This window comes from Canis aureus, chromosome 22 (assembly GCF_053574225.1).
Source record: "Canis aureus isolate CA01 chromosome 22, VMU_Caureus_v.1.0, whole genome shotgun sequence".
In the NCBI taxonomy this organism is placed as follows: Eukaryota; Metazoa; Chordata; class Mammalia; order Carnivora; family Canidae; genus Canis; species Canis aureus.
The window spans coordinates 33,966,309-33,990,855 of NC_135632.1; the positions used below are offsets into that span (position 1 = coordinate 33,966,309).

Here is a 24,547-nt window from a genome sequence, read left to right on the forward strand (position 1 = left end):
TAATGGACAGCCTGTTGGCTCCCTTCCAGACATTCAGAGCCAGAGGAACCTCCCTCTAGGGGAGGGTACTGTTTCTGTGTGTTCATTGTTTGGGGCTCTGTTTGTGTTTAACTGTCAAAACGACTTCAGTGTTGCTACTTCTACAATGTACGCTTTGGCTTACATACCAAAGAATCAGAACAATCAGACTTGACTGAGTGGTTTTTCTGATTTATTAGTTTTTTCCTAAAACCTATGAAATTTTTATAAAATATGTGCTGTGAATATTTGGAAAATAAAATTCATTGTCATGGACTCAGATCAATAATTACTTCAGTAAATGACAAGTGTATTACTAGGTTCAGCCACACTAGTGAAGCTTCTGAAGTTCTTTAGGTTCAATATTACTCTAAACAGAATTTAATGTGGCTTTTTTCTTAAAATGTTTTAATGAACTGGAACTATAAAGGACAGTTCTAAATGCAGTTGAATTATGAACATGACTTAGTATTTTATTATACATTGGAAAATGCCTTGATCAGATTTAATATCGATTAGACCTAGCTGTTCAATAGCTTGGATAAATATGCATTTCTTTTTATTAGAAATCTATCATATCCAGGGCATAGGCCAACATGTTGGCTTTGTAAATCATGTAGTCTGCCCAACCTTTTAGACTGTAGACCAGAAAGAGGCTTTTATAAATCCACCATTCCTGGGGCCAGATAAGAAATTAGGGGAACCAGAGGGTCAGGAAAGGAATGAAGAGAAGTCTATTGTGCCTTTTGGTTCTGAGCATCCCCTGGAAAATATCCAGGGGCCTGTGTGACTTTCCTCTGTATTCCTTTTCAAAAGAGAGGGGGGAAAATCAATATAAGAAGTCTCCTAGTCTATTCCCTAAGTTAATAGAGACTGAACAACTACAACTTAATCGTAGAGTAATTCTAGAATATATTGGAGACTTTGGTATTCCACATGGCAGCATTCCCCTGCCTTGGTTTGGTATCGAGGTTTTATCAGAATAGTAATCAAGTTTTGCTGGTGGTTAATATGTGGCTCAATTATAGCAGATTATAGATCTGCAGATGTCTATAATGTATAAATAAATAGCACATATTTTGGGACTGCTTACTAATTTCTTAACTGATATGTACACTCAGCCACTGCTGTTCTGGCTCAGGAGTGCTTCTTTTCTAAGAGCCAGCAGGGAGAATCTGCCTCATTAACTTATTGCGTGCCCAAATTTTTCTCCAAATTCATTTGTAGCATATCATTGGACCACTCTAGTCACCAAGAACATCAGGGTCTCATGTGGCAAATGATAATATTATTCTAAGTTCTCCTCCATTTTCAAAGACTTCTGGAGGAATTTCAGCCTTGAGCTTTACAGATTACTTACTGAAAAGATCCTGGGAGTTATTGCTATCCATTGGGTAATTAGGTAGTTCCAAGGAAAATAATAAAACTATTTTGTGCCTGGGAGATTAGAATGGCACACGGTGACTCATATTAGTCAGCTGAGTAATTATGTAATTACAAAAGAAGGGGAAGAAAACCCTTCAGATTGTTTTTCCTAAGAGGCCCTTTTGGAAGCTTTCCAGCCCATCAGGTACTTATGTAATTAGGTCGGGGGTGCAATCCATAAGGAAAGGCTGGTTGGGGTGTGGGGGAGGGATTCATTAAAAAAAATGTTTATGTTTATGTAAAAGAACCTGCTAGAAGAAGAGAAAGGAGTTTTTAAAAAAATTCACTCAGTTTTCATACCATATGTAAAGTAGCATAACAAAACATCAAAGAGTTTCATATTCAAATATGACCATGTGTATGTGGGTAAAATACAATGAAGGGCTGTGGTTTATTTTGGAGAAATCATCACTATTTATTAAGCCTATGCTGGGTCCTTTTTCCTAATCATTCAATATAATGGCTCTTTTGTTTGCCCTATTTTTGTAGATAAGTAAACGGAGAGGCTCAAAGAATTTAAATCTAGGTCCTTTGGGTTCCAATCCCTGCTCTTCCCACTGCATCATGCTCTCTACTAGCATTTCTGAACTGATTTATGCAGGTTGTTCTGTTCATAAAGATTAGCAAGATCATTGTTTATTTCATCCCTTTGCTTTGTATAAGTATTGTCTACATAGTGAAAAACACAGGATTGAAAAACAGTTCAGTTAGTGATTTGGGCCATCCAAATTACCATTTTGTATTTCCTACATGTTTTATCTGAATAGCTGTACATTGTAGAATACTTTATACAAAGTAGCTCCACCCACCCCTCCAGTGTATAATATCCCAATTCAGTGCATCCAACTTTCCCATGTTAATGCATGTCAGTAAAAGCAGAATGTTGATATTTTGAAGGAATGTATTGTTATGATGTCAAAGGGCTTACTTCATTGTACAAGTTTTGCTTATACACATTCACTCAAGTTGTTAAAAAATGTTTATAATGGTGTCTACATTTCTGAAACATCGTGTATGTGCTGATTAATCTTTATGGTGGCAGTGAACTAGTGGATTCTCCTGCCAGACACTTGCTCTCAGATTTCTTCATTCTTTATCTGATTGTTTTACTTCATCCAGCCATGCTTTCATGGTTTTATAGGACAAAAAAGATCTGCAGAGAAAGAAATTCAGGCTGCTGCTTTTTAGTTCAGTAATGATATAATTGTCCCTGGTACAGAAATATAACCAGGCATATTTTTTCAGCTGATTTAGAGAAGTCTTGTGGACCAGGCCAGTTTGGGGTAGCTCAGAACAAGAGTGGGGCTCTTCAGGAGTGCCTGTGGAATCCCTGAGATCCCAGGAACTGAGAGAAAGGAACTAGGTTTGGAAGGGCAGGCTGAGGCTCATCAAAAGACCTATCCTGCTGCCAATTCTAGATAAATTTGTCATCTTCCACTATAGACTCTAGCATTCATATGATTTGATTGAGAATTGTCAAAGTTCTGCCAAATATTGATGTAGAGTTTCAAGAATTTCAGCATTGACATTGGAATATGTACAGTTCACACCAGCAGTTTTTTTCTTGCTTATTTCCATCACTCTGACCCTTCTTTTTTCCAATTTAGATGCTTGTCATGAAAAAGCTAGGAGACTTTCCAGGATAGGCTGTGAGATTCATGAATGCAAGATTGCATACTTTGAACATTTTAGCTCTGTAGGCATATTTAAATAGCATACTTCTTGTATAGTGTTAAGAATTAAAATATGTTATCTTAGCTTACCATCTTCATATTGGTTGAACTTCCAGATAGAAGCAGATGCTGGGCTATGGGTGATTTCCTGTAAAATTAATGAAATTTCAGATATTTAATAGGAGCCATCTAATTTCCTGAATCTTTTTATTTGATAATATTTTGGCACTATGAATTAAAAAAGAAAAACTGCAGCTCCTTCCCTCAAGTACCTCAAAGTCTAGTAAAAGGGGAAGGCGTGTATGTAAAGAGGTAATTGGCTGTGTGTGATGTAATGAATAATCAAGCAAACAGGAAGGGGGCACCATTAATTATTTGAGGAGGAAAGCTTCAAAGAAGAAGGAGCATTTGCTCTGAATTTTTAAAACTATTTAGGTGTTTTCTAGGTAGGTGAGGAAAAGTTGCTTTTCCAACTCTTTGAAAAGCATATGCCAAGCTTATGTAAGAAAGTATGGCTATCTAGTCTCTAGAATCACAGTTTCATGTAGCAGCCTTTAGATGGCAGGTTGAGATGACTGTGGAAGAATCAAGCCTGGAAAGCTCTGCCCCCGCCCACTCTTAGACTGTGATTATGGAAAGGGATCTTGGAGGTGGCATGTTTGCCACCAGAGGGTTAGCTTTCTTTGAACACATGAGACACATTTCATTCCTTAACAACCAATGCCATCATGATATGGTCAATATTTTACACAAGAGATAATCTCACAAATGGAACCCTTGATTTAATACTTTTTAAATAAACCTTTACTTGTCAAAAGGCTCATGATTTCAGAAATATTAAAATTACATCATTACACTTGAGTTAAATGATGTCATTTTAAAAGAAAAGTATCACATGTATTCAAGAAGTCAAGTAGTTCTCTAAACCTAACAAAATACAGCAATTCCATGATCTACCATTTTCCAGCAGAGATTCCTACTCTCTTGAGGCTACCATTTCCAACTTTTCAGCAGTTTTCTTTTATTCTCTTCTAATATTTCTAATTTAACTGTTCACGTTTTGTGTTGTGGTTATTCAAAAGGAGCAATCATTTTCTGACACACAACTATAGAAGATAAAGGTTTAACTCTTTGCCATTACGTTGGTGTGCTCATTGTTTATTATAGTTATATCATTGCTTTTGATCAGTTGTGCGTATGATTGTGCAAGTGTTGCTTGGAGATGTCCTTTGCTATGATTGCATTTTCTTTTGTTATATGAATTGATTTGGTTCTTGATGACCGTCTGCTCCTCTTTGACTCAGTCCACAGTTAAATGTTGTATTTCTCTGTGGTTTACTAAGTTTCCCATATAGTTTTCAGTTACTGAATTTTTTTAATGTGTTTCACCTGCTATTGTCCCCTCTCCCATTCTCTTTGACCTTATGGATTGATGCCATTGAGGAGCAGGTAAAGATGAATGTGTTATCTTTGATATGCCATGTTAAACAAAAGTGGAGTAGGGCTTTCTATGTGGGGCTACAGAAAAGGAAGGAGTAGAATGTTACGTGAAAATGTCTAATCCTTACAGAGGAAAAACAGGTGTGGAGATAGTGCAAAATTTAAACTATTTGTCAGAAATATTAAGACACAGATGAAGTACATGTATGGGGGAGGAATAGAAAGGTATAATTGTTATGAACATTCTGTTTATAAATGTAGGAGAGAGGGAGTATTTGCAGCAATAAGACTGAGGGTTATGAAGAAAGAAAAAAGCTTGCAAATACTTTCAAAGAACTGTCTCAAGATGCCTCATACCAGAAACCATAGTAGAGTTCAGCTTCTTTGAATTTTTAAGTGCGTATAAATATGAGAAGCACAAGAGGAAGATAAGGATATTTGCAAAAATAAAGTGATATAAATCCTTGAATTAGTAAAGAAAAAGTTTTATTGTTAATAGAGCTTTGTTTGGTCACTAACCTGTTGAAAACTAATCTTACATTCAATTCAGTCAATATTTTTAAAGATATTAATGCATTAGTGAGTGTGAGCTATCAGTTAACAGATACCTTGAGTAAGTTATAGCTCAGAAAAGTTGATGAGGCAAGTGTATAAATAAAATAGTGCAAGATGAACAAACCTAAGTAGAGAGGAAAAGGGAGAGAAGGAAACCGGATTGAGTTAAGAATTTATGAAATGAGAAACTACCTTTATGCTTGAAGAAGGTAACATCATAACGGCTCTGAAATACACAATTCTTCAGCCTCCCTCCATCCCCCAAAATGGTGGAAAATGAATTCTATTTGAAGAGTTAAAATGCATGATGATGTAAGGGCTTGATGCCTTACCATGTCCTTACATGGAGGACAACGGGTAGTGAACTTGGACAAGACCCTCAGGTTGATGTTTCAAAAAAGTTGGTTAAGAGACTCATGAGATATACTGATACCAAATTGCAAACAGATTTTATCAGGGTTTTGGTGGCATCATCCATCTTCTTTCACCTATGGGTTCTTAGCATTTTGACAAAAAGAAATAAAAACCAGACAGATTAGGTACCAACAGAATTGCCAGTAAAGCTGGCATGGAGGGGATCCCTGGGTGGCTCAGTGGTTTGGCATCTGCTTTAGGCCCAGGGCAGGGCCCTGAAGTCTCAGGATCAAGTCCCGCCTCAGGCTTCCTGCATGGAGCCTGCTTCTCCCTCTGCCTGTGTCTCTGCCTCTCTCTCTCTCTCTCTCTCTCCCATGAATAAATAAATAAAGTCTTAAAAAAAAAAAAAAGGCTGGCATGGAGGAATGTAGTATGGAAAAGAACGGAGTCAGACTTTGTAAATTTTGCCCATTTGGTCCCAACAGAGCATATAGATAACTACAAGCCTCTGGACCCAAAGGTGGAATTAGTTGAAGAAGGGAAAATAGGGACCTGTCATAACAGACCACTGCCAAAGAAATCAGCCAACCTCAGCTACATCACATATACACAATGATCTTTATCCCAGTCTTTTTTTTTTTTCTTTATCCCAGTCTTAACCAGGGTTTTCAGGATATGAATATTCTCTCCAAAGCTTCTCTATTCTGGAAGAGGGCCTGGAAGTGAGATTCCTTCTTTAGAAATGTGATGTGGAAAATTAAATGTGTCCACCAACACATTGACTGCTAAGTTGGAGAATTTGTGTGGAGTTAGTCGTGCATGGTGAGCCACCACAAACTTTGGATTATGATACAAGAGTGGTAGAGCTACACTGTAGGAAGAAAAACCAAGCAATTGTGTAAGTAAAATATTTTAGGATACAATGGAAAGAGAAGCAGGATGAGAAGATATGATGCTGAGATAGCAGCAGTGGAAATAAAAGGAAGGGGAAAATGTAGAGCAGCACACTGACAGGGGCTGTAGAAAAGTGAGCCCAAAGTTGAGGAAGGGGATAGAAAGAGCACTCTAGGACATTTGGAAGCATGGAGCAAAAGGACTCCATTCCATTCATTGAAGCATAGAAGTTATTAGAAGCAGAAACTGCAGAGGAAATGCGTTGTTTGGGGATCATAATTTCAACTTATCAATTGGCCAACCATAGGAAATGGTCCAAGGGAATGAATGCTGGAAATGTGGATTGAACTTCAGAAAGAATATGACAGCTGAAAGAGTCTGCAATGAAAGTAAAGAGCATGGGTAGATCATTCATCCTACTGTTTAATTTAGCTGCCTCCTTCCAATGCACCACCATCCAATTAAAAGCTTTTATCAGTGAAAAAAGCGATGTGCTGATTTACATATTGGCGTATACACCTTTTCTCATCATCTGCTATCCCTTTTAATTGTTCTGATCACATAACCAAACTTTTAAGTTAGCTAAGGTAGGCCACTTAATTTCCCTGTGCCTGTCTCATGGAAGAGACGAGGATAGTGATAGCACCTATCCCAAAGGGTGGTTGTAAGAATCAGATGAGTTAATATTTGTAAAGTACTTAGAACAGTGTCTGGTATGTGGTTAGTCCAATAAAGATGCTGTGGCTCCTCATTCGTGTGCTTTTGTTGTTGATGAAGTGATTGAGGACTGTGATAGTCAGTAAAATACACAGCATTATTGGGCATACTGTGAACATGCAGTCAATGCTCATTATAGTGAATCTCAGGTTGACAGAGAATCATCAACACTGTTTCTGATGCTTGACCTGTGGCGCAATTTGCCACACATCACAAAGCTAATCAGTAAAACATTCTTAAGATTGAGGTATATGTCTTGTGACTTCAGATTGATGCCTTTTCTCTCAAAAAAACTGTTACCTTACAAATCTTGCTAATTTAGCCCCCCAAAATGTATTTGTCATTCATGCTACATGCCTGTTATAAGATACCCTGCTTATTGTAGATATTTAGAGACCCATGCTAATGGAGGCTCCACTTCAGTATATGCCTCCATGATCACTCCAGAAGGGGAGAGAAAAGGGGCTTCCATTCTCATTTCATTGGCCAAAGCTAACTGGCCACACCTAGCTAACACTGGACAGAAGTGGAATCGGGCCTTATATTCCAGAGGAGATGAGTATCAAACTATTTGTAAAAGTCATAATTATTATCACAATACGTGACATACACAGGATGCAAACTATTTTGTCTGATTGTAGAAGCTTTACTCTTTTTTTTTAAAAGACCAATTTATTTATTTAAAAGGAAGAGAAGACTTAGAAGCTTGTAGAAGCTTTATTCTTGACCAGCATACTAAAAACTGCCTCCCAAATCCTCTTGTAGGCCCATTAAAACTCGTTTTTGAGGTATAAAAAAGTATAGTTGCCATATATTGAAAATAAGAATCTACAGCACTGAGGCAAATTGGAATTTCAGATATTTTAGTATAAGTATGCCCATGCAATCAATATTTGAGACATATTTATTTATACTCAGTTGTTATTTATCTGGAATTCAAATGTGTTTCTTAATTTTTGTCATGATGGCTTTACTTTTTTTTTTAAGTTGAAGTATAATTAATAGAGTGCTTTATTAGTTTAAGGTGTATACATAATGATTCAGCAGTTCTATACATTATTCAGCACTCATGACAATAAATGAGTCACCATGTGTCACCAATGTTATTATCATCTTCTTGACTATATTCCCTATGCTGTACTTTTCATCTCTGTAGCTTATTTTGTAACTGGAAGTTTGTACCTCTTAATCCCCTTTATGTGTTTCATCCATGTCCCCATACCCCTGCCCTCTGGCAGCCACTAGTTTGTTCTCTGTATTTAGGGGTCTGGGTTTATGTTTTGTTTTGTTTTGTTTTTCTTTTTTTCTTTTTAATTTTTTAAATTTTTTCTTAAGTTCCACATATAAGTGAAATCATATGGTATTTGTCTTCCTGTCTGATTTATTTTACTTCTCATAATATCATTTAGGTTCAATCATATTGTTGCAAGTGGCAAAATCTCATTCTTTTTTATGGCTGAATAATATTCCATTGTGTGCATATACCACATCTTTATCCATTTAACTCTTGATAGACACTTAGGATGCTTCCATGTCTTGGCTATTGTAAAGAATGCTGCAATAAATATACAGGGGGCAAATATCTTTTCAAATTAGTGTTTTGGGGATTTTATTGTCTAAGTATTCAGTAGTAGGGACACCTGGGTGGCTCAGCAGTTAAGCATCTGCCTTCAGCTCAGGGCATGATCCTGGATACCCAGGATCAAGTCCCACATCAGGCTCCCTGCATGGAGCCTGCTTCTCCCTCTCCCTGTGTCTCTGCCTCTCTCCCTGTGTCTCTCAGGAATAAATAAATAAAATCTTAAAATAAATAAATATCCAGTAGTAGAATTAATGGATCATATGGCACTTTCATTTTTAATATTTTGAGGAACCTCCATACACTTTTCCACAGTGACTGCACCAGTTTGCATTCCCAGCAACAGTGCATGAGAGTTCTTTTTTCTCCACATTCTCACCAACACTTGTGATTTCTTATCTTTTTTAATTTAGCCATTTTGACAGTTTTGGGAGTAGTTTTATGCTCTCCATCTAGAAAAAAATATATAAACCAGTGAGTTCTTGGACATGACAAGAAAAAAGAAGCCAGGATTAGTGAGGATGGGGCCACAATTAAGATGTGAAATAGTCATGTATTTTTAAAGAAAAAAATGTAGGTCTTGGAGATGTTGAGGAAAAGTACTGGGCAGAAGCAAGGAGATTGTCCTGCCTCTATGTTGCCTGACTCAATTTTTAATGCTTATTTATAATTTGGGGGTATTTCTACTTAATTGGGCTATGAGTTCAAAGCAGAACATCAAAAGTAATTAAAATTGGAAAGTATCTGGGGCACCTGAGTGATATCTGACTTTTGATTTTGCCTCAGGTCATGGTCTGGGGATGTGGGATGGAGCCCCACATGGGGCTCTGTGCCCAGCACAGAGTCTACTTGAAATTCTGTGGCTCCCTCTACCCCTCCCCCGCTTTCTTGCTACAAATAAATAAATGGGTAGATAGATATCCTTTAAAATTGGAAAGTAGCCACAATAAGGAAAGGCAAAAAGAACTAAAGCAGGCTGGGGGAAGATGTGAGAGTTCTGAAGCAAATGAAGGCACATATGACCTGTTAGCAGCACCCCTGGGCCACTTGGGAGTAGGGCTTATGACACAGTTTGGTGGTGAAAAGCCTACTGGGAAACCATGATGAAAGCATCCCCCTACACACACACACACACACACACACACACACACACACACACACACACACAGGTGTACACGTAAGAACTTAAGGTGAGGGCCAGATGACACCCTTGGGTCTAGTTCCTGAACATTCTGTGGGTTATAGGGAAAGACACCAGAGACATATCCAAAACTCTTACCAGCTCTTGAATATATAAGTTATGAAATGAAAATGAATCCCTTTATACTGTCACACTGGGTGTCTTGTTCTTACAAGCTGCCACAGCTTGCCCCCTCTGCCCTGTAGCAACGGAATTACTCAAACCTTTCTTTCCCTCTCATATGATTGTAAGCTTTCTTGGGCTAAGAGGTGGTTCCCATCCTTATATGTATTTATCCTTATCCTTAGGTATTTATATTTGCTTTATTCCATATCCTTATCCATCCTCATTCTTCATCCAAGTGCAGTTTCCTTTGCTTTAGCAGGCACATGGTAAGCACTTCCTGAACTGAACTAAATCTTTGACAGCAGACTGTAAGAGCCAAATACAGAGCATTGTTCTGGCATCCCAGCTCAGAGCCCCCTTCAGGAAAGTCTGATGTCCTTTCCTCTAGGAACCTGTGATCCCTGGAGGGAAGTGTCTGCAACATTCTTGAGAATGACTTGCAAGCCAATAAAAAGAAATCCCATATCAATAAATAAAGCCCCCGTGTTGTGTCCCCTCAATGTTGATGGAGTACTGATAGGTCAGTGGGTTTGGAGGTCCCTTTGCTTTCGACATTAGGTAAAAACTTCCAAAGCTTCTGCGGAAGAGTTCAGTCAAATAGGGCGCCGGGGCAAGGTTAGAGTTTGTGGGTAAGGGCCCTATCTCTCTCCCTCACGGACCCTACAGACCCTCAAGCACCCTGATCCATGAAGTGCCTGACTGTAATCATCTTTTGAAATGAGAACTTCGGAAAGAAAAACTGACGAAATGCTAGGATGCTATGATCCTGCACATTGCCCCGAAATGAACTGGAGCTCCTACTGGGGGTTTTGTGCACCATTGCCCTTGTCTTGCCCTTGAGGAGTTCTCAGTTTAGTGGGGGCTGTGTGGGACCCACATGGACGCAGCACCAGTACAACTTGATCAGGGCTGGCATCTGTGGAGAGACCAAGGCAAATGGACCAAACTTATGTGGGAGGAAGTAATGTGGATTCATGTGGCTAACAAGAGAGAGACAAGCCTCTTACCCCAAGTACTCATTAATCCCCCCCCCCCCGTTACTTTATTTATTCATTCAGACTTCTTTGACAAGGGACACAGCTAAGCATTGCATGAAATATAGATGAATGGCTTGTCATTTGTTACCTTGAGAAGCTGATAGTTTAGTGAAGGAGAGAGATATGTGAAAACCTCTAAATCAGTAAGAAGAGATGGAGTCTCGAAGAGGCAAAGAGGAACCTAGCAAGGAACCACTTGTTTTCTTTTACCTGAGGAGATCCCAGAGTCTCTCTGGATCTGGTGGGCTGCCATGGGAACCCTAAGCTCACTTCCTGGTGTATTTGGATATGTGGGCTGAAGGCTACTTCAGGCAGAGGGCACAGGATTAAAAAGACAAAGGGGTTAGAAAACTCAGGTGTGTCAGTGACTTTCTCCTATCACTTGCCTCTGGGGTGGAGTGGGAGAGAAGAGGAGAAGAGGGCAGGGGTGGTAACGAGAAATCTGGAGAAGTAGGAGGGGCTGTATGTGCTAAAGAGACTCTGGCAAATGGTCTGTGGGGGGCAAACTGTGTCTGCTTAGCTATTTTGCCAAAGGGCAGCTCTGCTTAGGAATCTGAAAAGAAAACTGAGATTATTTATGTGCTACCACTGGCAATACGTCGGAGGCCAAGAGGAACGGAGAGTTATTGAGCTAGTTCAAAGCAATCTCGATTATTGAAAATGAATGAAATTGAATTCCACTTCCTACAGAGTCATTTATTGAGAGACAAAAGCAATTAATATTGAAAATAAAATAATTGTGAACTTCTGAACTAAATTACCATGCAGATATAATGTACTGTCTCATCAGTCTTTAAATACTTCATGTATTAGAAAATTGTAACACCAGTCTCTGAACTGGGGTCCTCAACATTATTAGCATTTATTCGCTCTGCTTTTGCCAGAGAGCGATTTTCAAGAGTCACAAATTAAAAGCCAAAGTTTCAGAAGTGTTATTCCAAATGTAAGCTTCACAACCATGTTGAGGTATGGGATTTCAGTTTGTAAATTAATGCTGGCTTTTGGTATATTAAATACAAAACAACAACAACAACAACAACAACAAAACACAAACACAAAATCTGAACAACCCTGAACTTGTAAGGTATACCCACAGTTAGTTAACAGTCATTTTGGGGTATCATTGCAAATTTGGCATCGTCACGCGGTATATACTGCCAAGTACCATGGATGCATTTGATGGATGATGCTGTCGTGACCTCAAGCATCTTGTGTCACTGAGTTATATACTGAGGGCCCTTAAGAACTGACAGTACCATGTGTGTACAGAGATGGCACATATACTGTAAGTCACACAAGGTCCAACTGGAGCCACTGTTTTGGGAGAATAGTACAGGGTCTTGATGAGAACTGGTCACCCATTTTTCTTATTCGTCCCGGCTCAGGGAAATGAGCTGTCCTAGGTAGGCTTCCCCCAGCACAGCTGATGAGGATTGAGGAATATATTTAGGAAGAGCTGGAACAGAGCGGGACTGGAAAAAAGAAGCAGCCAACAAAGGGACAGTATCAGAAAAAGTTTCCAAAGAGGAAGTTAGGTCCTATCTTGCTAGGCAGCTCTGGAACAAGTGTGGGACATACCCCAGAGTCCTCATCACCAGGAGCACTCCATTGGCATATTTATACTTCTTGTATCTGATGATCAGCCCACAAAATTATAGGTGCTGCCTGCTGATGTGAAAGCACACGAGGAAACTGGTCTGAACAAAGATGGGAAGGGATGTGAGGGGATGTGCACAGTGCCCTGAAAGTAGAGTATGCAAACTAGAAGAGGAACGCCTCTGAATAGCCAGAGATAGGCTCATCTAGAAAGGAATTGATATTCGGCCATCAAGAGTACTGGCTCAAAAATACATTAGAGTGCACAATTAGACCTATAGCCACTAGTTTGCAAATTCAAATGTCTAAAATAAATGGTCTTAATATGGGTGTAACTATGGTTTGGACATTGATAGAAGACTTTCCAGAATATAGAAACCAGGCATAAAAAGCAAAGACTATCAAACCCTCTAGAGTCCTGCCACCTGTTTAAAAGTTGGGAGCATCTATTACTCTGACAGAGTAATAGATGCTCTTAGTATCCATTGTAATAAAATCTTTAGTATATGCCTAACACTTGCTTATTCATTTAATAATGACATATATCTCAGGGAAAATAAACCTTTATCTTGGTTGAGGGTTTTGCCATCAGCATTTTGTCAGGATAGGATTCTTTTAATTATTCCACAAAATATGGTGTTGTCTTTTAAAGACAAAATGCTGTCTCAATGCAGAGCTTCTGTTAATCCTCAGGATTTCCTTAATGGCCAATAACCCGCTAAAGTCCATGTAAATCAATTACTAGGCCTGGAGGTAAACCACACCATCAGTGTATAAGCCTTTGTTGTTAGATCTGCACCAGGGTGTATTTCATAATGGCATTCTCAAGTGTTTATCCGACATACCAGGACAGTTTTGGGTTTCCATAGTGATTTACCCTCAATTATCAGGCAGGTCACTAAAATGTTAGCTTCTAACCTTAAAGCTTATGAGCTAGTCTGAATGATTCCACTGTTACATTTAAGCTTTGCAAGTGTTTTGGCCAGAGACTTCTGTGCTTATTGCATTCAACACAGACACTAGGTCCTATTGACCGTTACAAACCAGTTGGGGATAGACGTTTCAGGAATGCTTTGCAGTAAGCACTCTTGTGTGATCAGGACTTGAAGTAAGATATTCCATTGTTAAGGGACTTAGGGTTACCATCATAATCTTTCCAGTTGTGTTTGAGAATAGGAGTTGGCTCTTGATAGCCCAATTACTTTTCCCCCCAATTAAAATTTAAAACAAAAATATTTATCCTGGAGACTGAATTTTAAATCTCGACTCTTTTAGAAAAATCATAAGCAAAAATAAGTATGAAAATAAAGCCTCAGTCTAGGTTGGCTTGCCTCACTGCCTGGATTTGCCAGAGAATTGAGTAGTTTTCCACTTCAGTTTTTGCTTTGAAGACTTGGCATAGGAGAGGCTTACTCATTCACGGATCCTATGGGATGAGAGCAGCTTCAAAGGAAAAATGAGAAGGACTTCTTTTGTTTCAGCTTCTTCATCTTGGAATTATATTTGTGCATGCTTTTATATTTTAAGAAGATGATGAACTTTTGTTTCAGACTCACTGGAGGAAGACTAGTCCAAATGATGGAGAAAGCTGAACTGTCAATTATTTTAAAAAAGAAAGAATATTTTTACTGTGAACCATACTTTTATTGTGGAGCTTGACCAATACAGACCTTTTAGAAGAGCTCTGAAATGGAATCACTGCTTAGCTAAGAATAGTTTCTCTAGAATTGGTTTAAAAACATGTTGCTTTGGAAGCCTGTCTTTATAGGTGATATAAAGATAGACTTCTGAACAATCAGAATGTATCAATCAGTATGTATAGTTTTTTTTTAACTAAATTCTTTCTTGATATCACCCAAGCTAATGCTTAATCATGCACTTTCACTTTGTTCAGGTTGTAAAAAAATGGCTTTCAGCATGAACTTCCTGCCCATTAACTTTCACCTAAATGGCACTAGGGTGCCATTTGGTTAATTATATTTGGAGTTCAAAGTTTTGATTATGGCTGATTTATCAGATGTAATCTTTTAAAGGCATAAAATTAAATAATAGGCAGTACATGTAAGGAAGATTAACTTTTCCTAAATCATCAAGATTGATGGTCTTGTTTTTCACAAACATACTGGATGCTGATATAGTATACTTTGCTTTTGTGTGTTAGGTTATGTAAGCTCCAAGTGGTTAAGTTCTGGGAATATTGTGCCAACCCATGGGTCCCAGGAACAAACTGAACCAGTCTAAGGACTTTTGATTTTAAGATGTTATAAAGCTTAAGTAGCTTTGTTCTTTTATCTAGTCCCACTGAACTATTTAATGAGATCTGTGCTAAATGAAGCAAAAAGAGAAAACTAGAGCTTGGATGGACACAAAACCAAGTAAAGGCAAATAAGCACAATTGTTATCATTTGTTTTAAAAAAGAGTAAGCAAACAAAAAACTTGGAAATTAAAGATCTGAGGTCCCTGGATGGCTCAGCGGTTTAGTGCCTGCCTTCAGCCCAGGGCGTGGTCCTGGAGTCCCAGGATCGAGTTCTACGTCGGGCTCCCTGCATGGAGCCTGCTTCTCTCTCTGCCTATGTCTCTGCCTCTCTCTTTCTGTGTCTCTCATGAATAAATTAATAAAATCTTAAAAAAAAAGAAATTAAAGACCTCAGAGAATGAGAGGGATGTGAAGGGATTGATGATCTTATTGCTCATTATCACTAGTTTTCATTTTCTTCAATACAAAGAAAAAATTCAGTTGATTATGCACCAGATCAAAATTATTAGATTCAGTAGAAAGGAAACACATACTGAATCCTTGAAATGACCAACTCCTTGAAGGTCTGATTATATAGCTAGGCATAATCTAGACATTTAAGTTATTTTTATAACTATAATTTACTACTCCTAAATAATTCTTACGGTAAACATAATATGTGATCCATGCAGTAATCTTGAAAATTACCAAAAGATCTACCTATAAATCTTTCAACAAGAGGTAACCAGAATTCACGTTTTGGCAGGTATCCACCCAGTCACTTTCTAACATGTGTAAATATTTATACATACGTATTTTTATAAGAAATAGAATGCTACTATACATTATTTTACAGCCATTTTCTACTTTTTAGAATGAACATTTCCTCATGATCTTTTATATTGTTTTACATTATAATTTTAATGTCCACATGGTACTTCATTACATCGTTGCATCTCACTTGCACTCACCCAGCCAGTATTTACTTACATTTAAGATTCCAGGTTTTTATTTCTCTAAATAATGGGATGCCTGTCCTTTTCCTTACCTTTCATTATTTCCTCAGGGCATACTCCTAAAAATGGAATTTCATGGTTAAACTCTTAAGGCTTTGGATATATGCTTAACAATATCCCCTCAAAGGATCATACTGATGCATATACTTCACTAGCTGGAAATGTGTCCCCTCTCTCCATATATCGCTTGAACTGGATTCTTGTTTTGATTTTTAACTTTTTGTCATTGAAGCAGTCACAAAATGATTGTGAGAATGACTACTTTTATCTTATGTGATATTTAAATATATGTTTAATGACTTAGGATTTGTAATGTTGTTTTAAAATAAAACTATAAACAAAATCTAATTTAGAGGAAATGGGATCTGAGCATTCCGAGGACAAAGTTCAAGGTGATGATCTTTACAAAAGCAAGTCAACAAATTACAAATAAGAACATAAATAAAATGGGAACAAAAAAAGAAGTCCTGCTTAGAGAAAACAAGTTTGGAATCAGGGTAGAGAATCTTTATCCCCAAGAATTATAATTTGTTTTGTAATCTGATGAGAAATTTACTTCTAGATGGAGTTTTGAAAATATGATGGTATCTTAGAATTCCTGTGACTATTCTCTTTAAAGAGATTATAGTGAAAATAATCTGAGAAGTGTGAATGGTCTGTGAAGACTATATTCTAACAAAAATAGTAAATAGGCTCTCCTGCAAACATCTCTGCTTATGACTGGTAGTTATCGAAATTAAATGATACAAAGAAAATTGAGTTGCCATGTTAAATACAGTGATAGAATGTTAGAATTAAAAGGAATTTGAAAGATTGTCTAACCCAGCTCCTTATTTTACAGATGAAATAGAGTACTGCAGAGATGATGTGATTTGCCCAAGGAGCCATACCTGGTGAGTAAAGAAAGAAGAAATAAATGAATTTGATCAAGTAAACATGATAAATGTCCTGGGTGTAGATAGAGAACTAGATTTGGGTTTCCATTACTAGCTGTGGGGAAAAAGCAGAAATTTTGTACAGACATGAACATAGATGAAGCATTTGGGCAAGGAAGAATTGACCAAATTTACTGTTACCCTGACAAGTCAAAGACTTGCATCACACAGATCCTCTTAAAATTCATGTTTTCAGATGTTTAGCAAAGCTTGGCTAGGCATGACTGTGCTAGAATGGTCCTGAGATTCCTCAAGAAAAGATTAACATCCTTGGCATGGAACTTTGCAATAAAGGAAACACTATAGTTTAATTCATAGTGATTTAAGAAGATGGAAGATTCTTGAGAGAAGAAATCTAATTATGGTGAAAATAAAATTTCATTTGCCCATCATTTCCTCCATTATTCATTAGAAAGATAAGTATGTACAAGGAAGAGCAAAGAGAAACATGAAAGTGTACTGGGGAAAAAAATAAGGAATTGATGTAATGAATGCTATTTAACTATGAATTTCTCATATTGTGATCATATTTTAACTTAATCTTCAAGTGAACCTATTGGGTAAATTCAATTGGTTATTTTAAAACAGAATTCCTATAGCAGTTCCAAATAACTTCATTGCTTTTTCTAATTCATTTGGAATTTAATGCATTTTTTAATGACCTAATAACTTTGTTTTCTTCTCTAGTTGGTAGAGTTATTTAATGCATTTCTTAATGACTTTAATAACTTTGTTTTCTTCTCTACTTGATGGAGTTACATATTCTAGTTATAAACTTTAAGATTTGAACACAGCTTTCTTCTGCTTTATTTTGTTGTTGCTTTTTCTTATTAGGAGCCAGCTCCTTTCATCCAAATTTAAATGTAAACTGGAATAATTCTAATAATGCTGCAGTTTCACACCAATATATTGATCTCTTTCATTTTATATTCCTGAGAGCAAAGCATTTTATGCTTATTAAAGATTATTACTAATGATTATGGCACATAATTTAGAGAAAAAAGTTAAAATGACTCAAGCTGATATAATGTTCATTTTTGAGAATAAGTATGTGAATAAAGTCAAAACATTTTAGAAAATGAACTTCTCCAACTTGATAATCACAGTATATGTTATAATGAAACTGAAATAATTAAAACGTTTTGGCACTGGCTTTTGAGTAAAGGAGATCGGTGGAACAGTCTAGAATGAAATCTGAAATATAGGAATTTCATGTAGGATAGAAGTGATATTTCAACTTAGTAGGAGAAATGACAAAAGGGTGAAGTAGCGAAGAGAAAAACAGACAACATAAAAATATAAAATATCTTTACAACAAAAGACAAAGCTAAAAATATAAAATATCTTTACAACAAAAGACAAAGCTAAAGCTTTTTTGTCAACAAATAGGGAACATACACATGTAGACACATCCATAAAAATAGGATAAACAATTCAGTGGGAATATAGACAAATAATATGAATTGGATATTGCCCAAAGAAATATCAATGGCCAATAAACAAAATGGAAAAAAAGGACACAAGGATACTAATACTTATATAGTATTTTTATTTTAGACTGACAAAATGTATGCTTAATAACTTAAAACATCAAGCAATGGGGAGACCATAGGAACATGTCTACTGCCTTTCATTGTAGATGGAAATGTGAAGTGAAACAACTTTTCTTGAAGTGAAATTGGCCACTATCTACTAAAATTCCAGTAATAGGTATCCTATCACTCAACTGTCTAATTTCTTAGAAAATAACTCTTAGAGATTACTCAAGTTCCAAAGGTAGATGTTCAAGATGTTCATTGTGCTTTGTTTGTAATAGGAAAAAAAAAATAAAATAGAAGACTTGCTAAATAAATCATGATGCCTCAAAATACAGAAATGATCTGTAGTTTTTATGAAAATACAGTAAATTGACATCAGATGACATGATAATATGTTGATGGTGATAAATACTATATACATTGCATAATCTTGTTTCATTAAAATAGTACCTTGTAATTTAAAAAGTACTTGTCTCTGGGTATGGAATTGGAGAAGTAGGTAGGTTACTTATTCATTTATATATAGTTGACACACAGTATATTAATTTCAGGTGTACAACTTAGTGATTTGACAAGTTTATGCATTATGTTTACCAGAAGTATAGCTATACATGTCCCACTGTATTGTTATTACAACATTATTGACCGTATTCCTCATGCTGTGCTTTTTATTCCCATGACATACTCATTCCATAATGGAGGCCTGTATCTCCTTCTTCTTTTCACCTCTTCTGCCCAACCCCACCCTCCCCTCTGACAAACATCATTTTATTTTCTGTATTTATAGTTCTGATTCTGCTTTCTGTTCTTTTTTTTAATTCCATTTGTGAACGGAATCATATGGTATTTGTCTTTCTCAGTCTGACTTGTTTCACTTAGCATAATAACCTCTAGGTCCAAGATGTTGACTCAGAAAGCAAGATCTCATCCTTTCTATGGCTGTATTAATATTCCATTGTGTGTATGTGTAAACATACATATCACCTTTTCTTTATTTATCTATATTGATAGAAAAGAGATTAAACTGTCACTATTTGCAGACCACATGATACTACACATAGAAAATCCTAAGGATTCCATCAGAAAACTATTAGAAGTAACAAATTCAGTGGAGTGGCAGGATACAAAATTAATATCCAGAAACCAGTAGGATTTCTAAACACAGTGAAGTTGCAGAAAGAGAAATTTTTAATAATACCATTTACAATTGAGTCAAAAAGTATAAAATACCTAGGAATAAATTTAACCAACGAGATGAAAGACCTTATTTGAAAACTAGAAAAAACTGATGAAAGAAATTGAGGATGACAGAAATGGAAAGATATTTCACACTCATGGATTGGAAGAATTAACACTGTCAAAATGTACATATTACCCAAAGCTATCTACAGATTCAATACAATCTCTCTGAAAATGGCAAGGGTATTTTTTGCAAAACTAGAACAAGTGACACTAAAATTTGTATGGAATTACGGAAGACCCAAACAGCCAAAGGGATCCTGAGAAAAAAGAACAAAGCTGGAGGTATTACAATCCCAGGTTTTAAGATATACTGCAGAGCTGTAGTAATCAAAACAGTATGGTACTGGCACAAAATAGACACATAGATCAGTGGAACAGGATAGAGACCCCAGAAATAAATCCACATATAATCAATCTATAGCAAAGAAGACAAGAATGTACAGTGAGAAAAAGACAATGAAACTGGACTACTTTCTGACACCATACACAAAATAAACTCAAAATGTATTAAAGACTTAGACATGAGACCTGAAACCATAAAAATCCTAGAAGAGAAAACAGGCAATAATTTCTCTGATATCAGCTTTAGCACTATTTTTCTAGATATATCTCCTAAGGCAAGGGGAAACAAAGCAAAAATAAACTGTTGGGACTACATCAAAGTAGAAAGCTTTTGCACAGCAAAGGAAACCATCAACAAAACAAAAAGACAACCTACCAAATGGGAGAAGATATTTGCAAATAATATATCCTATAAAGGGTTAATATCTGAAATATATAAAGATCCCACACAATACAACACCAAAAAAAACCAAACAGTCTGATTAAAAAGTGGGCAGAGGACCTGAATAAACATTTTTCCAAAGAAGACATACAGATGGCCAACAGATACATGTAAAGATGCCCAGTATCACTCATTATCTGGTAAATACAAGTCAAAACCATGATGAGATATCTGCTCATGCCGGTTAGAATGGCTAAAATTAAGGAGACAAGAAACAAGTATTGGTGAGGATGTGGAGAAAAAGGAACCCTTTTCCCTTTAGGTGGGAATATAAATTGGTGCAGCCACTGTGGAAAACAGTATGGAGATTTTTCCAAAAGAAACTTTTTAAATTAAAAATATAAATGCCGGGGATCCCTGGGTGGCGCAGCGGTTTAGCGCCTGCCTTTGGCCCACGGCGTGATCCTGGAGACCCGGGATCGAGTCCCACATCGGGCTCCCGGTGCATGGAGCCTGCTTCTCCCTCTGCCTGTGTCTCTGCCTGTGTCTCTGCCTCTCTCTCTCTCTCTCTCTCTCTCTCTGTAACTATCATAAATAAATAAATTTTAAAAAATATATATAAATGCCGTCTGATCCAATAATTCCACTATTATTTACCCAGAGAAAATGAGAGCACTAATTAAAAAAGATAAATGTGCACCTGTAAATGCACTTGTTTATTGCAGCATTATTTATAATAGCTAAGACCTAGAAGCAACCTAAGTGTCTGTCAATAGGTTATTATCTTACTGTCTGTTTTTAATATGTATTCTGGTTAAAGGTGCTTTTAAATGTTTTATATTTTTCAAATGAAATATATAATTAGCATATAAACATGGAAAATAATTAAAAAGTGAATGTAGAACAATAAAAATAATGGGTACCGAATCTATTTTAGTCTTGTGGTAACTCACTGCATAATTACAATTTTTGTTTTTTTAAGATTATATTTATTTGTGAGAGAGAAGCAAGAGACAGAGCATGGGCAGGAGGAGGGGCAGAGGGAGAAGCAGACTCCTCACTGAGCAGGGAGCCCAAGGTAGGGCTCGATCCCAGGACCCTAAAATTTTGACCTGAGCCAAAAGCAGACGCTTAACTGAATGAGCCACCCAGGAGCCCCCCAAATTATGTTTTGATATATAACATAAAATGAGTTATCTTCACTGAAATGTATATCTTCAAGAGATTTTACCCTTAGGTATATACCCAAGGAAAATGAAAATATGGCTGCACAAAATTTCTTTATACATGTTTATGAGCATTGTTCATAATTAGCCAAAATATGGAGACCACTCAGGTTTTCAATGATGATAATGGATAGATGTGGTACATCCATACAATGGACTATTACAATAATAAGAAGTAAGGTACCAATGCATGCCATAACCTGAATAAACCCTGAAAACAATATGTTACATGAAAGAAGCCAGTCGCAAAAGAACACATGTAGGATTTAATTTATGTGAAATGTCTAGAATATGTAGATATAGAGACAGCAAGTAGATTATTGGTTGCCTGGTGCTGAGGCTAGAAGTAGTAAGAGAAGGAGCTACTGCTAATGTGTGTGGGCTTTTTTGGGGGAAAGATAAAATTGTTGTAAAAGTAGGTCCTGGTGATGGCTGCACAACTTTGAACATATTAGAAACACTGAATTGTGCACTTCATATAGGTGAACTTTATGGTCTATGGATTATCCTAATAATGACTTTTCAAAATACCTAACTTCCCTTGGATATTTTAGACAATTTCTGAGATCCTTTCTCAGAGTAATAAAGATTAAGAATAATGGAGTGTTTCAGTAATCTGCAGTTGAGTCTGAAAGGTAACATAACCTTTTAATAGCCACAGAAGATTTCCCAGAAGCTGGGATCACACAGTGGTTGTACCAGCCATAAGTTAAGCCCTACAGAAAGGAAAGTATTTTATGCCCCTTTCAGTTCTCCTCCAAAACTTCTGATTCTCTTGATAAGAGAGGCTATTTGATGGCATTTCATCTGCTGTGGCCCTTTTTAACAAAGATAAACTAGTCCTGACTCTCGGAGCTAACCTCAGATCACACCATCTAACCAGGACTCAATTAAATTGTTTCCATGCTTTTTATTTTTTATCTTCTACATGAGGTCCATGAAGCTGATTTATGGCTTTTGGAAGATTATAACCGTCCATCTTAAACACATTTATTCAAGTAAAAAACGAGTGTGCTAACCTAAAGAGAAATAATGAAAGTTGTTGACCTAAAAAGTCAAAATGTGTGCTAATGGAATCAGTTTACCTAAAGTCTGAGGAACAATTTAAAGACTAAGCAGTCATAAAATCTTGGAGTCTAAAGATGTCTGTAGATGATTGAGTTCAAGACATTTGTTTTATAAATGAGGTAACACAGACCCTGGCAAGTTAGGGACTTACACAGGTTCACATTTTCAGACCAGGCCTCAAGATAAGAAAAGTGCTGGTAACTAAGACAAGGTCTCAGAAGAAGGTGTGGGTTGGGTGAACTGAAGCAATGTTGTTAACTGCTCCATGCTTTAGCGATGCTCAGTTAGGGAATGCTGTGATTACCAAATTCCAGGTTACAACTGTCTCCCTATTTCTAGTTGCATTGGGTGTTTGTGAACTTTTGTTGTCAGACGCAGCCACAGAACTACAGAGGGAGGGGGGTTATGAAAGCCAGTGGGGAGGAAGGGCAGGCCTATCTTGCCTTTTTGTAAATGCCAAAGCTAATTTCAATGATTGCTTTAGCGATATAATGATAACCAAGATTAAAGCAAGCAGGAATCCACTTTAGGATATGAGAGCTGGAATTTTAGATTTCATTATAAGATTGGCATTTCAACAAAATAGTAATATAATGGCAATGGATTTCCATTTTTTCTCCATTTCTATTGAAATATTATCTCATAAATATACTTTGATACAAAAGAGATCTCTCAATTTCATGAGAGCCCTATTTTATTCTTATGCTGACTTATCCCTAAAATATCTTTTTGATGTACAGCTTCAATATTCTTTCCAATGTCCATGACATCAGCAATCAAAAATGGCATTAGTTTTAGTTTTTTTCACATATAGTTGTAGGTTATCCAAAAAAAAGAAGAAGAAGAAAGAGTTCCTGCTTAGTGCTCACTGAAACATCCTTCTGGTATTATCAAGAGATGTTTATGGTTAATGCAGCTAATTCTTCCAAGAGGAGGAAAAAAAAATACCATCCATGAAGGGAGGCAAACTTGCCCACTACTATTCTAAAATGTATGTAAGGTATACAGGGAGGGAAGGAATACTTTTTTTTTTTTTTACATATTAGTATTTCTTGTATTAAAGGAAAGGTCGTGTTTTCCCAGATTCTGTTTAAGAGATGGAAGTTGTGAGACCTCGCAACTGGATGCCAGAGTTCTGAATCTCTCTATCCTGCTATGCTTATAGGTCCACGTAGTTAACTGCAGACCACATCCACAGGGGTCAGCCTTCCCAGGCCCCAGGAATGAAATCTTTCACCCACCAAAACTGTTAACTTATAAGGGTACTGATCAATGAGGATCATTTAGTTGGAGAAAGTAATAAATCGGTTAAGTATGCTTGATTTTAAGTACCATTCTGGAACCTCACTTTACTTTTAATTTTTTCTCCCTTCTGGAGTTACTCTGACATTCTTATAAAGTTTTTGTTAGGATGTTACTTATGAAAACCCCTTGCGAAGAATCTGACATTCACCTGGTTTGCATATAACTCCTATCTACATCAAATACTACTTCATGGAAACTTTAGCTTTTTGAAATACTGGCATTAGAGAATTAATCATTGGGTTAATAACCATGCTTTTTCTCTAGATGGTCCATTTTTTTAAAAAAAAGATGAATGCTTTGTTACACAAAGAATGTGTTAAATTACAGCAAAAACATAAATGAACCTTTGAAGTAGATTAGCAGCACTAGCTGGTGTTGATAGTGTTACACTGATTCTAGCATTATAGAAGTATTTTCACTAGGCATGCCACATATTCTGATCAATTTCTGTTGCTATACCTATGATCAATTAACAACCATGACCAACATATAGACATGAATATGATTGTTTCAGCCAAAGCATGACCAGAATTCCTGGCTACTTTCCCTATCATGGTGGATAGAAAATAAAAGTCCCTTAAATAAATGTGTAGTTAGGTAATATTCAGTACCATACCTGAGGCTCTAGGTTGTGAATGTCCTGTATAAATCAGCCACATATG

At 36.7% G+C, this 24,547-nt stretch overlaps 1 protein-coding gene across 1 annotated transcript in view; it reads left to right on the forward strand.

The window, feature by feature from the left end:
• RARB (retinoic acid receptor beta) overlaps positions 1-24,547 on the forward strand; it is a 724,626-nt gene that overhangs the window by 197,748 nt on the left and 502,331 nt on the right. Inside the window, exon 3 of the mRNA XM_077865432.1 lies at positions 16,689-16,740. The gene's annotated coding sequence lies outside the window, so the exon portion shown is untranslated. The remainder of the gene's footprint in view (positions 1-16,688; positions 16,741-24,547) is intronic.